The sequence below is a fragment of the Crotalus tigris genome, unplaced genomic scaffold, assembly GCF_016545835.1.
Source record: "Crotalus tigris isolate CLP2741 ecotype Arizona unplaced genomic scaffold, ASM1654583v1 scf7180000017549.6302385, whole genome shotgun sequence".
NCBI lineage: Eukaryota > Metazoa > Chordata > Lepidosauria > Squamata > Viperidae > Crotalus > Crotalus tigris.
The window spans coordinates 89280-101541 of NW_024096467.1; the positions used below are offsets into that span (position 1 = coordinate 89280).

The 12262-nt window shown below is 36.5% G+C and overlaps 1 long non-coding RNA gene across 1 annotated transcript in view; it reads right to left on the reverse strand.

Annotated features, from left to right (window-relative positions):
• Nucleotides 1–12262, reverse strand: part of LOC120306026 — a 69780-nt gene that overhangs the window by 55549 nt on the left and 1969 nt on the right. Inside the window, exon 2 of the long non-coding RNA XR_005556156.1 lies at nucleotides 2238–2381. This is a non-coding gene — a long non-coding RNA (uncharacterized LOC120306026). The remainder of the gene's footprint in view (nucleotides 1–2237; nucleotides 2382–12262) is intronic.

Genomic DNA, 12262 nt, shown 5'->3' on the forward strand with positions numbered 1-12262 from the left:
CTCCAATGAGCTAAATTTGGTCAGCAGCACTGATTTTGTCAAATAAGCTAGCAGAATCTGTATGCTGGAAAGTCTGTACTTCTCCATCAAGAGATAAACAAAAGTTAGCTTAAGTGGCTTCTATCTAGAGCCTAAAGGGAAATTATAATAAATAATGGGTAGAGTTTTGTTTGTTGCATGTATGTCTCCTAAAAAAAGCTAAAAGTTTTCTAGCCTTGAGAAGTCAGCAAATTCTTCCATCCGCTTGAACGTCTGTGAGCAAAATGTGTCTAGGGTGAAATATAAACTCTACTTCAGACTTTTAATCAATCTGCATCTTTTGATCACAGTGAATCATTAATTGACCTCATAATCTGTAATTAGTGGAAAGATTAAAAATATAGCAAGTGAATATAAATACATAATAAAGACATGAATGTAGAATATTGTCTGCATAAATATAAATGCAGATATTATACATATGAATACTTCATATTTCTCTCTCTCTCACACACACACACACACACACACACACATACAGAATACATATATGCAGAAATAGTGTGTGAGCTCTTCTTTCTGTTACTTCTGCAGGGTGTAATGTGATGGGAAATATTGGAGGAAAAGCAATTCCCAATTTACTCTCATTCAAACTCTGCTTATTGAAGCAAAGCTCAGGGTTAGTTGCATGCATTTGACCACAAAGCACTTGTTTTGCGCTGAATTTCCAGAATCAATCCCTGACATTACCTGGGCATGTCTTTTTGAAATATATTTTGTTTAGCCTGCTTGGACTGCAAGTGTGATTAAGTATGTTCTGATCTAATAATAATAATAATAATAATAATAATAATAATAATAATAATAATATTGACTGTGCGATGGTCCATAATAGTGTATGCAGAATGCAGAAGGCCTTTATCACACATAATTGCAGCCATAATGCCAACTCTGGAACTGAAATAAAGGGATCTAAGGCCAGAGATATTTCCTTGAACCACAGTCCTCTTTTTGGAACTAGGCTGTTAGTCTATACTAGGATATCTAATTAAGGGTTATCATGGCACAACTTGAAAAGGCTTGCCGTCTCCCGAAGACTTACCAGCTGAATTTGAAGATTGTTAAAATATCTGAATCGCCACTCCTTTCATAATCAGGGATATCCTTTCCCTTCACTGAAAACTTTTCTAAACCCCTTTGTGATCTGGATATTCCACAAGCCCCCAGCAAAATTTTAAGTGGGGCCTGTAGAGGAACATCTGTCTCTTAGCAGCATTGCTCACATTCCTGACTGTGGACTCCCTGCAGACTTTTTAGCTTCTCTGCATGCTCCTTCCTGAACTACTTACATCCTGGTTATTATTTCTCAGGCCTCTCCAGAACATTTTCCTTAATCCCTCTATTCTCCGCCTAAAATCTCCATCTTTTGGTAAGTGTATCTCTGAAGCGTTCCTGATCAAGAGGGCAAAGAGATGCAGTTCATGTCTCTTCCCAATGTTTGATGAACAGATGGAATTTCATAAAATATGGGATGTACTTCACAAGCAAAAAGACACTGGAGGAAAAGTCATAGTATTATTGCATTTCCTCTTTTATGGCTGCTACCATCTGGATGAGACTCCATCTACAGCTCTTCCAGGATTTCTTACCTAAGCCACACTATTTGTACATGGTACACATGTCATGTCTTGGCCCTCAGCCCACAGTGAAGCAAATCTGATGCTACATTGCGGTTATTTTGCTTTGCAAATGTTGTGTGCTAGTATCCCTAAAGCTAAATTCTAACTTCGTAGATAGTTGCAACCATCCAACTTCTAATATATAAGCAAGTATAAAAAATATGCATCTTTCTAAAATATTTTATGAATCTGGAAATTAACTAGTTGTTATATGAAAGCCTGAACTACAATCAGGTTTCTTCTATTCCCTACCTCGATTGTTCTTTTCAGTACCTAACTCTTAAGTTTTCCTTTGAAGGGTGTCTTTTTGTAGTTTAATGGTATGAAAATGTTGATAATTTACATAATTAGATTTTATATTTGTTTAGTCTTCTGCATCAATTGGATATAGATCTGCTAAACATTTTGATGAAGAGATTAATATGAACAGACTTGTAATCAACAATTTGAGACCCATCTTCCTAAAGGTAAACTCAACCTAATTCAGTAGGAATGACTTTGAAATAGAAGTGCATGGAATTGAACTGTAAATTGTGCTTCCCCAACTATGCCAGATTTATAATTTATGTTGAATTTTACCTGTGTTTATCCTTTGATGCAGGGATATGTATTTAAAGTAAGCTCGAACAGGCAGGCTTTCCTTACGTGCAGACGGTGTGCTGAATGCAGATGGAGTCTGTCACATTCAGCTGCCTCCAGCTGTTGTTTCTTTGTCTGCTGAACCTAAGATCAGAGATGAAAAAAATTCAATGATCTTTGTCAAAAGAGGCCATACTGGCCTTCCATAGAGATCCTATGCAACAGGCTTTCATTAGCTTCTATTATGCATACAAAAGATAGGCTTGCAATAGCATAACTATTACCATGGATTAATTCAGAAGCTGGGTCTTACACTGCAATACGATGAAGGGAGAAAAACACTTATTCACCCTGCTATCAAATATCTTTGGGATTCAATTATCTCTCATGCAAATGAGTGATATAGTGTCCACTGTATAATACAGTATAATCTTCTCCTTTGAACTTTACTCCATGTTAACAATATATTCACTGTGTGTTATTCATAAACTGAGGAAATGCATCTTTATTTTCATGGACATTATCTTTCTTTATGACTCAGACAGTCCTCAAATTATGATTGTAATAGAGCCTGCCATCACAGTCATAACTCAACAATGGTCGTAAAGTGGGTTAGTGTAAGCAACTGATTTGATACGTGACTAATCTGATTTTCTGATCTTTTGTGGCAGTCATTAAATGAATGTGATATCATAAAGTGAATGTGGTAGTCATTAAGTGAATGCTACAGTCATTTGGGCTGGTTTTGCCAAAAAAATGGAAGTAAATGCTGGGTTTTGGCAAAAGTGTCTGAAATGTGGTCACATGACTGCAACTGAAATGCAGCCCAGTTGCCAAGAGCCTAAAATGTGATCACATGACTGGGGGTGGAAATTTGAATCCAAGTCATAAGTACACCTCAGGGAGATCCACTGAAACTTTGAATGGTGACTAAGTGAATAGTTGTAAGTTGAGGATTACCTGTATTATGCTGGGAAAATGGGTATGGCTGGTTCATCTACTGGAAGAGGTACAAATAGAGCCATATAAAAAACACTTGATTGTCAACATGCACACCCAAGTTCATAAGATTGTATGCCCATGGACATGACCTGAGACTTTCAGAGGATAGAGGGAAAATTGACTTTTTAAAGCTGTAATTTTCCATATTACAGAGGATAACCAGTACTAAGGTAGATGGCTTGAATTACAATTGAGTGCACCATTGGAAAACCAGGCTGGGAACAGATCATCTGCAGAAAATCTGTTTGTGTGAAAAGTCAGCAGAGGCTTCCTGGCACATAATCAAAGCAGAAAGCAAATTTAATTGCAACTTATTACGTATGTATATGCATCAATTTACATGTATCCTTTATGGTGACATGTATCTGGGTTAAATCCCTAAAGTGAAGAACACTACAATTTACTAAAGAGAAAGCACTGCATTATCAATGTAGCCCCAACAGCTGGGTTGACCAGGGGATTCTGATGCATTTTATGCTTCTAGACCACATTATGGAAGACATGATGAAGTCTCTTGAGATCAGCTTGGAGGAGCCTTCTCTCTCCTTCCGTTGCTACCTCTACTTGCCTGTTATCATAGTCTAGCTATTTCCCATGCTGCAGTATGCCTGCTTTTTGCTAGTTTGTTTACAGTCTTGTTTTTGTATTATTAGCTGGCAGGAATGAGGGCAGATGGCAGCAGGTGGTTACAGCTGAGCTGTCACACTGTGCTTTAGCTGGAATGCAAAAAGCTGCAGAGATCTGCTGCCTAGTGTACAGATACTGGACTGTGGCCAGCATCTTCTCAGTACAATTTTCCTTTTTTTAAAAAAAGGCCTCAGGAGTGTAGATTACATTTTCAAATCTCAGGAACAACTTTTCCCCCCAGGTATGCAAGCAAGAAAGCACAACTCCCCCCCAGCTCTGTAGACTGTACACAGGCAATGCATATAAATATAAACCAGGTATAGAAAGAACATAGAAGACTAAACAATATTATGTGCATGAGTCTTGCAAAATCACTGGAAAATTATCTGCAATGCTTGACAGTGTACTGTACAAAGAGAATATGGTATTATGATATTCTTTCTTTTCTTAGTATATTTTTCTTCTACAGCAATGTTACACATCAGATGTTCCAGAAAACTACATTGTTGAAAAAAGCAGGAATTGTATAATGTGTGGTTCTTCAATGGGAATTATTGAAGTAATTGGTATTTCATTAATTTTTAAAAATGAGATTGTTTGGATTACTTCTGTGTTCTGTCTTCCACACAATGGAAAGAAATAAGGTTGGTAGACTTTTTTCACCATCAATGAAAGCCAGTAGACATATAATAGACCAAAGGCAACATAATTAATTTTTTTCTACATCAGTGCTGTTCACACTATGTATCATGAAGTCCTTTCTTTCATTAATGTATTTTATAGCATGACATAAACAAATCTGAAATGATCTGTGATTTTTTTTCATATTTAGGCATAAAAGTTGGACAAGGGATGTCGCTGCCATTAATTTTGCTCCCAGTAGGCAGGGAGGGCATCTGTCCAAAACATAATGCTTATACTTCCATGTTTGTTTTATTTTACATAACAAAAGTAGATGTTCAGTATAAAGAAAGAATAATGGTAGCTGCCATGCTATTATGCATATACAAAATCTCTTAAACTTGTACCGATCCTGCAGTATTCCACTGTAGACTCACGCTGACTTAGAATATAAACTGTGTGTGTGTGTGTGTGTGTGTTAAATTATATGAAAAAGAAAGATCTAAAATAAAAGTAAAATAAAAGTAGAATAAGTTCAAGAATATTAAAAGAAAAACATTCACACTAGAAGATAAGCTTAGCTCACTCTCCTAAATGTAGCACTATAAACTCTCAACTATATAGAGATATATATTGAAGAGTGAATGCCTGTAATTTGGTAAATATTGATAAAGAAATATGAGGGTCTGAAAACTCAAAAGCAATATCAGCAAACATTCAACTATGTCAAAAGTGCCTGTGTCTCAATGTACAAGGTCCTGGCAATATGTCCTTGTGAGTACTCTTCGACTTCTAGATAATGTTAAATACTTTCAATTAATGTATTTGGTGAACTGGGATGGAGTCGGAGGCATCCCATTCTAGCATCACATTCCACCCTTGTATGATTCTGGAAGTGATGCTACAAAATAATTATATCTGAGATACAGGAAGTCTTTCTTTTATCACTATTTTTATTTAATCTTTATATTCAATGGCAGGAAAAATCTTGATGTCACGAACATCCAGATAATTATTTATAATTCTCTCGCTGTTCTCCATTTGATCCATTCATAATGGTGGATGTTTTAAACAAGGTATCAAGATAATAATGAACTAGATGAGATATTAAATTTAATTGAATTTAAATTGAAGTTTAGTCCAGGTCAGAGTTGTTTGGGTGGATGTCTTTCTAATCAGGGAGGGGATATAAAACTAGCTATGGATACAGCTGCACATTGTATAAATCAGGTATACAGTTTGATATGCTTCTAAGTTCAGCTTTGTTTATGGTCCCACACAATACCTTTTGCCTATTTTAGTTGATATGTCTATTTATTTGAATTGTCAACTTATTAATGATTAAATTAATAAATATATTGTATCTTATTATCTTGTTTAAGCCACAATTTATACCATATGTTTCAATAATGTTTTCAAAAAGTTGAAATAATTTTAAAATGTGATTATTACAGTAATCACAATATAATAATTAGCACTATTTTTTTTTGCTGAAGATAAAAAATATTTTCAAATGTCTTTTCATCAAGGTAACTGCCAAAGATTACAATTGGGATACCACCAACAAAAAGTCTCTGCTGAAAATAGTGGAATTCAGGGTAGACATCTATGGAGACAAAAATTCTCTAGGTATTTCACTCTTAAGCTATGAGGGACTTTCAAGATTCAGACTGGAATTCTGAATTAAGCCCAGCAGAAACTGAGAACCAATGCATTTAAAAAAACAACAACGGGAATTTGATGTGCTAAGATGTGCTAAGTTTGCAAACTTAGGAAGCAATTCACAACTACTTCCTTTGAGGAACTAGACTTCATCTTGACTTCAGCTCTGGTTTCCAAAATACAAAATAAAAATCAATGATAAGAAAAATAGTTTTACACTTAGGCAATAAAAAACAAATGCACAGGTATAGAATAGGAGGAACCTGGCTCAATAGTAGTAATGGTGAGAGGAGTCTTGAAGTCCTAGTGGACGGAGCCAGCAGTGTAGTGCAGCCACCAAAAAAATAGCACAGTCCTAGACTGCATTAACAGAGAAATATTTATTTATTTATTAATAAAATTTATATGCCGCCCAATCCGTAGGGACTCAGGGTGGCATACAAAATTAAAACAATAAATATAACAATAAAAATGAGTGCATTCATACAACATGTCCCAATCGTGTCCCGCCCCCCCCCCAGGGACATCAACCTCAGGCCTGCCAGAACAGGACAGTTTTAATGGCTTTCTTGAAGGCCGGCAAGGTGGGAGTAGTTCGAATCTCGGGGGGAAGTTGATTCCACCACGTTGGAGCCACCACAGAAAAGGCCCTTCCCCGAGGGCCCACCAGCCGACATTGTCTGGCCGACGGGACCTGAAGGAGGCCCAATCTGTGGGACCTCACCGGTCTCTGGGAACTATGCGGCAGTATGCGGTCCTGTAAGTAATCTGGTCCTAAGCCATGAAGGGCTTTAAAGGTGATAACCAACACCTTGAATTGCGTCCGGAGACCCACAGGAAGCCAGTGCAGCTCGCTAGAATCAAGATCACACGAAGTGTTAGTACCACTTTATAATTCCTTGGTAAGACCACACTTGGAGTATTGCATCCAGTTTTAGTCACCATGCTATATATATATATATATAAATGTTGAGACTAGAAAGAGTGCAAAGAAGAGCAACAAAAATGATTAGGGACTGCAGCCTAAAATGTATGAAGAATGGTTGCAGGAATTGGGTATATCTAGTTTAATTAAAAGGAGAGGGGTCACATGATAGCAATACTCCAATCTCTAAGAGGCTACCACAGAGAAAAGAGGATCAACCTATTCTCCAAAGCACTTGAAAGCAGAACAAGAAGCAATGGATGGAAACTAATCAAGGAAGAATATCAGTGTAGAAATAAGGTGAAATTTCCTGACAGAACAATTAACTAGTGGAATGGCTTGCCTTTAGAAGTTGAGGGTGCTCCATCACTGGAGGTTTTTAAGAACAGATTGGACAACCACTTGTCTGAAATGGTATAGGATATTCTGCCTGAGCAGAGTTGGACTAGAAGAACTTGAAGGACCCTTCTAACTCTGTCATTTTGTTAATATTTTTCTTAATCTTATCTATGAACAATGTATCCTTTGCTTTCTGGATGTAGCTTGACTTTCTGCAGAATGATAATGTTTATAGAAGTCTTCACCAACCTGGGTTCCCAACCAGATGTGTGGACTTTAACAACCAGAGTTCTGAATGATGACCATGATAGTTTGGCTATGCTTGTAAATGATGTCTGCACATCTGGAAGGGGCTGGCTGGGGAAAAGCTAAAATATAGTATCCATGCATACTAGGATAGCCTACACAATGATTTGAATTACTACACATCAGAAAAGCTAACAGTTTAATTTAGAGCTTGGAGAAAGGCTTTTCTTGTTAATTTGTAGCCAGAAACTACTATATGTCATCGGATGATCTACTACTAGACCAAAACTACAATTTATCCACCCTTAATAATACCATGTGCATTTGGCTTTTTCTGCTAATGCACAGATCCTCATTCGACATCCCATTTAGTGTGTTGGGGCAGAGACTGAACAGACAGCTCTAATGCTCTGTCACATGAACAGAGCTGAGGATATATGTTTAATCTGACAGTGAGTTAAATCAGCTGCACTGCAGGTAAGGCAAAAAGAAGTGAAGTAACGTTCAAAGCCTCCACTGGAATGGTGTAACAAGGCAAAACCTTTCTGAAAAGAAAGAGATGAGTGAGACCTTTCCCTTTGTGTCCCTGGGCTAGTTTCCAGTTCTAACTATTAGCATTGTAAATGACTTGATGTAGTTCCATTGTAGAACTGAATCTAATCAATAAATCATCTGTCATGTGTTGTTATTCCACCTGTCATTTGATTATATTTCACTATCTATATTTATGATGTTTAAGGGATTTTTTTTTCTTGTTGTAGCTTTTCCACCTCATTAGTCCTCCATTAAAGTGTTGTTATATTCAGGTCATAGTAATTGGGACAAAATCAAATTCCATCTGTTTCTGTCAAAAGAAAGAAGTAGAATGAGGTAATTCAACAGGAATTTTCATCTGCTTTATATCGCTTGCCTTCTGCAGCCTTATAACCTCTTCTGATTAGTGATGATGATGATGATGATGCATTAATGGTAATAAACATAGTCTGCTTGTTCAAATTATGACTACATTATTTTTATCAGATCTTTTTTTAAATGTGGTCTCTTCAATCCACAATTCAATTATAACTAGCATCTAGCACAGTAGTTCTCAACCTTTCTAATGCTGCGACCCCATAATACAGTTCCCCATGTTGTGGTGACCCCCAACCACTTATACATCACTGGGTGCCAGGGGCGTGGCCAAAGAAAAGGGGGGGGAAATGGCGGACAGCCTTGTTTGGCGACCCCCGTGAAATGGTCATTTGACCCCAAATGGGGTCCCGACCCACAGGTTGATAACCACTGATCTAGCATATTCTTATCAATAGGTAAACTGACAAAGCCATGCAAAAAATTTACAATATTAATTTCTTTTCTCTCGTTTAGATTTTTAGTTCCCTAAATGTTTCATGTAAGTTAGAAAATGGCACAATGAATAAATCTAACACACAGTACAAACTAGACATGTCTTATATGGAACATAAATCCCAGTGGGTAAATGGTGATTTACACCATAATAAGTGTATTTAGAAGTTCAGGTATATTCCATTGAGTGTGCTTTATTTTGACTTGGTTCAATTGTGGCAGCTATAAATGCTTGAAAAAAAAATAGAGACAGTCCCCACAAAATCCACTAATGTTTGAAAGCATTACATGTAGTAAATCTATATTTTACCAGTTTCTTTTCAGTTTTGGTGATCACTGAGTCTTCTTTTGATTTGTGGGTTCATGTACACCTCCATACAGTTCATTTACCCTAGGACATTTTCAAACTTGAATGATTGAAGGCTGATTAGTAAAACTGTCAAGGCAGGACTGTAAGGCAGGCATTCAGGAGAACAACCACTCACTCAGCAGAATCCAAGATTACCAGATTAGCAGTTCTATTATCCCAAGAGTGAACATCTGATAAGACCATGAATTCTAGTGTTCAACAGTCACAAAACATTGATATTGAAATAGAAACTGTAGGATATTTTGTTTGAATATCTCCAAAAGAAGGTAATTAATAACTATGTTTGCATGATTAACTGAACCACAAACTGGTTAACCATATTTTATCTTTGTTTGCATGTTTGAAGATAGTAGGTAGGTAGGTAGGAAGGTAGATACTCTGAGTCCTATACAACCAGAAACAGAGTTAATTCAGTAAAGAGTGACTGATTTATTAGAAATTCATGTTTTATATGAATTCTGTTGTATTAGGGAAGACAGATATGATATCCTATGATATTTTAAGTTTTTCTGAAGTTTAATATCCAGACCCTCCATCTGCCTTTAGGACTTTTTACTTTTTTCAGTGTCCGGTTCTAACTAGGACTTGGATGTTCATATTATAGTATAACAAGTCAAGAATAAATGTGAACAGAGTGGTAACACATAGAATACAGTATTTGCCAATGCCACTATTTTACCTTATTTTCATCACTTAAAAGCTAGATCACTTCTGAATAGCAAGATATGGTGGTGGGTCAGGAATGCTTTCATCAAAGCTACGTGGTGGCATTTTAAAAAAATAGATTAAAATTTATAGCATAGTGAAAGCAAAAAAAAAGTTCCTGTGAGCAGACAGCAATTTTTCTGTGTATCACATTTTCAGAAAATTAGCACCTTCCAAGATTTTTTTTCTCTTTTTTTCCAATCAGACTTGCTCTCTGATTTGAGTTGACTCTCTGAACTTTTTCCTTTCTTGATGTTCTTGGGGTATCCTAGTCCAAGAGCTTGCAATGAAGGGTGGATTCACACAATACACTAAAACATAAGGGGTTTTTTGGGGGGAGGGTTAGATTAGCATGTTGGGTGGGGTCTGTCAATGGTGACTTTCTCATCAAACTATCCTTAAAATAATGGCTTGTGGCATTGTGTGATCTCAGCTAAATTCTCTCTAAGTGAGACAAAGGCTATATTTGCATAAAACATTTAACCAAAAATCATAGCAGGATGCCATTTTATTCCCCCACTTCTCACTCCTCTAACTGAAGGTTCCAATTTAGCTTGTTCAAATGGTCACCATTAAAATTGAAATTGTAATTTTTAAAAAATCACATATAATGATATAGAATAAAAATGATAATATAGTCTCATTAGTGGCAGTCTCTTGCTAAAGGTGTCATGTGAACATGATCATGTTACCCACCCTCCAGTGCCCTTGAAACATGGAATGCACAAATAATAAAAGAACAATTCTAGCAGCCTTTTGCTTTCTTCAATGAAACCTATTTATGGCCTAATTTTAATTAGTAAACAAATGTCTACCTTCAGTTACTGAAATCTTATCTCATTAAAAGATATGCAAAATGAAAAAACCATAGCCAGCCATAATAAAGATAAAACAGCAAATAATATCCCCATTTTGCAGATAGCACTAGTAGCATCTGTGTACATTAAAATCATCAACATGGTATGTGTGGTATTGCAAACTTTCAATCACAATGCCATTCCCACTGGGTTTCTGATGTTGACATCCTCCTTGGACATCTAGGGATGGTGCAACCAATTCAGAAGTGTCAATAATTTAACAGCCAAATGCTCCAGGCAGCCTCTCCCAGCCTGATAGTCTCTAGAACTTGCAATTCCCAGAACTGTTTGCCAGATGACCTTTTGGAATTTCAATCTCAGCTAACACATGGGAAAATGTCAGCTAATAGAAAGCCTGATGAAGAATTTGAATCTTGAAACTATGGAACAACAATCCGTTTGTGGATTAAGAGAGAACCCAAGTGTAAGTATCTCCATAAAAATGTTTATGAACTAGAAATTAAAGCAATTCAATTAGTTTATCTAAGGTTTATAAGGACTTGAGTACAGAGTAGTTTACCTTAGATACGGTTAACAACACAGATTTTGAGGAGCCATGTTAGATACATAATTTGACATGGTCCTATTAGAAGAAGGGTTTTTCATGAATAGTTTTCCTGAATAGCTATGAGTGAATGAATTCCACTGAGTATAAATTCTTTATGGAAGCATTCACAACAAAATTATCTGAAGATAATAGGTGTGATATGTAATTCTTCTCCTAGCATTAGGTTAATCTAAGTGGTATTCGGGTCTCAGAACAGCTCTGACTTGCTTACTTTGTGTCTTCCCCCAAAATTATAGCATGTTTTGAATGGATCCTTTCCCTTATTTTGGGATTGTCTCTGGCAAAAGATAAATAAACAGATGAAGTAGTAATTGTAGATTATAAAGTAAACAAGCAATTCCCAGGTGTGATGATGCAAGTGGCTTACTTAAGAAAAAGTTTCCAGTGTGGTGTTTGTATATGAAAGGAGAATGGAGTAAGAGAAAGTAAATCAAGAACTGTACTAGCTTTATTTTATTGTTACCATTTCCTTTAGGTCACTTGGATCACTTATCAACAAAAATCAGAATTTCATTGAATTTAAGGTTTGCTATCCTTACCTGTATCTAAGTCCCCTTAATTGTGGCTTATTAGGATACTGATATGACTTACTTCCTCCTTCCTTCCTTCCTTCCTTCCTTCCTTCCTTCCTTCCTTCCTTCCTTCCTTCCTTCCTTCCTTAGGGTAAACTTGCCTTCTCTCTGAGCAGCTAATTTCTCTTTAATTCAACACAGTAAAACATTTTACTTTACTAGTAAGCCATTCGCCCCGCCTCCCGAG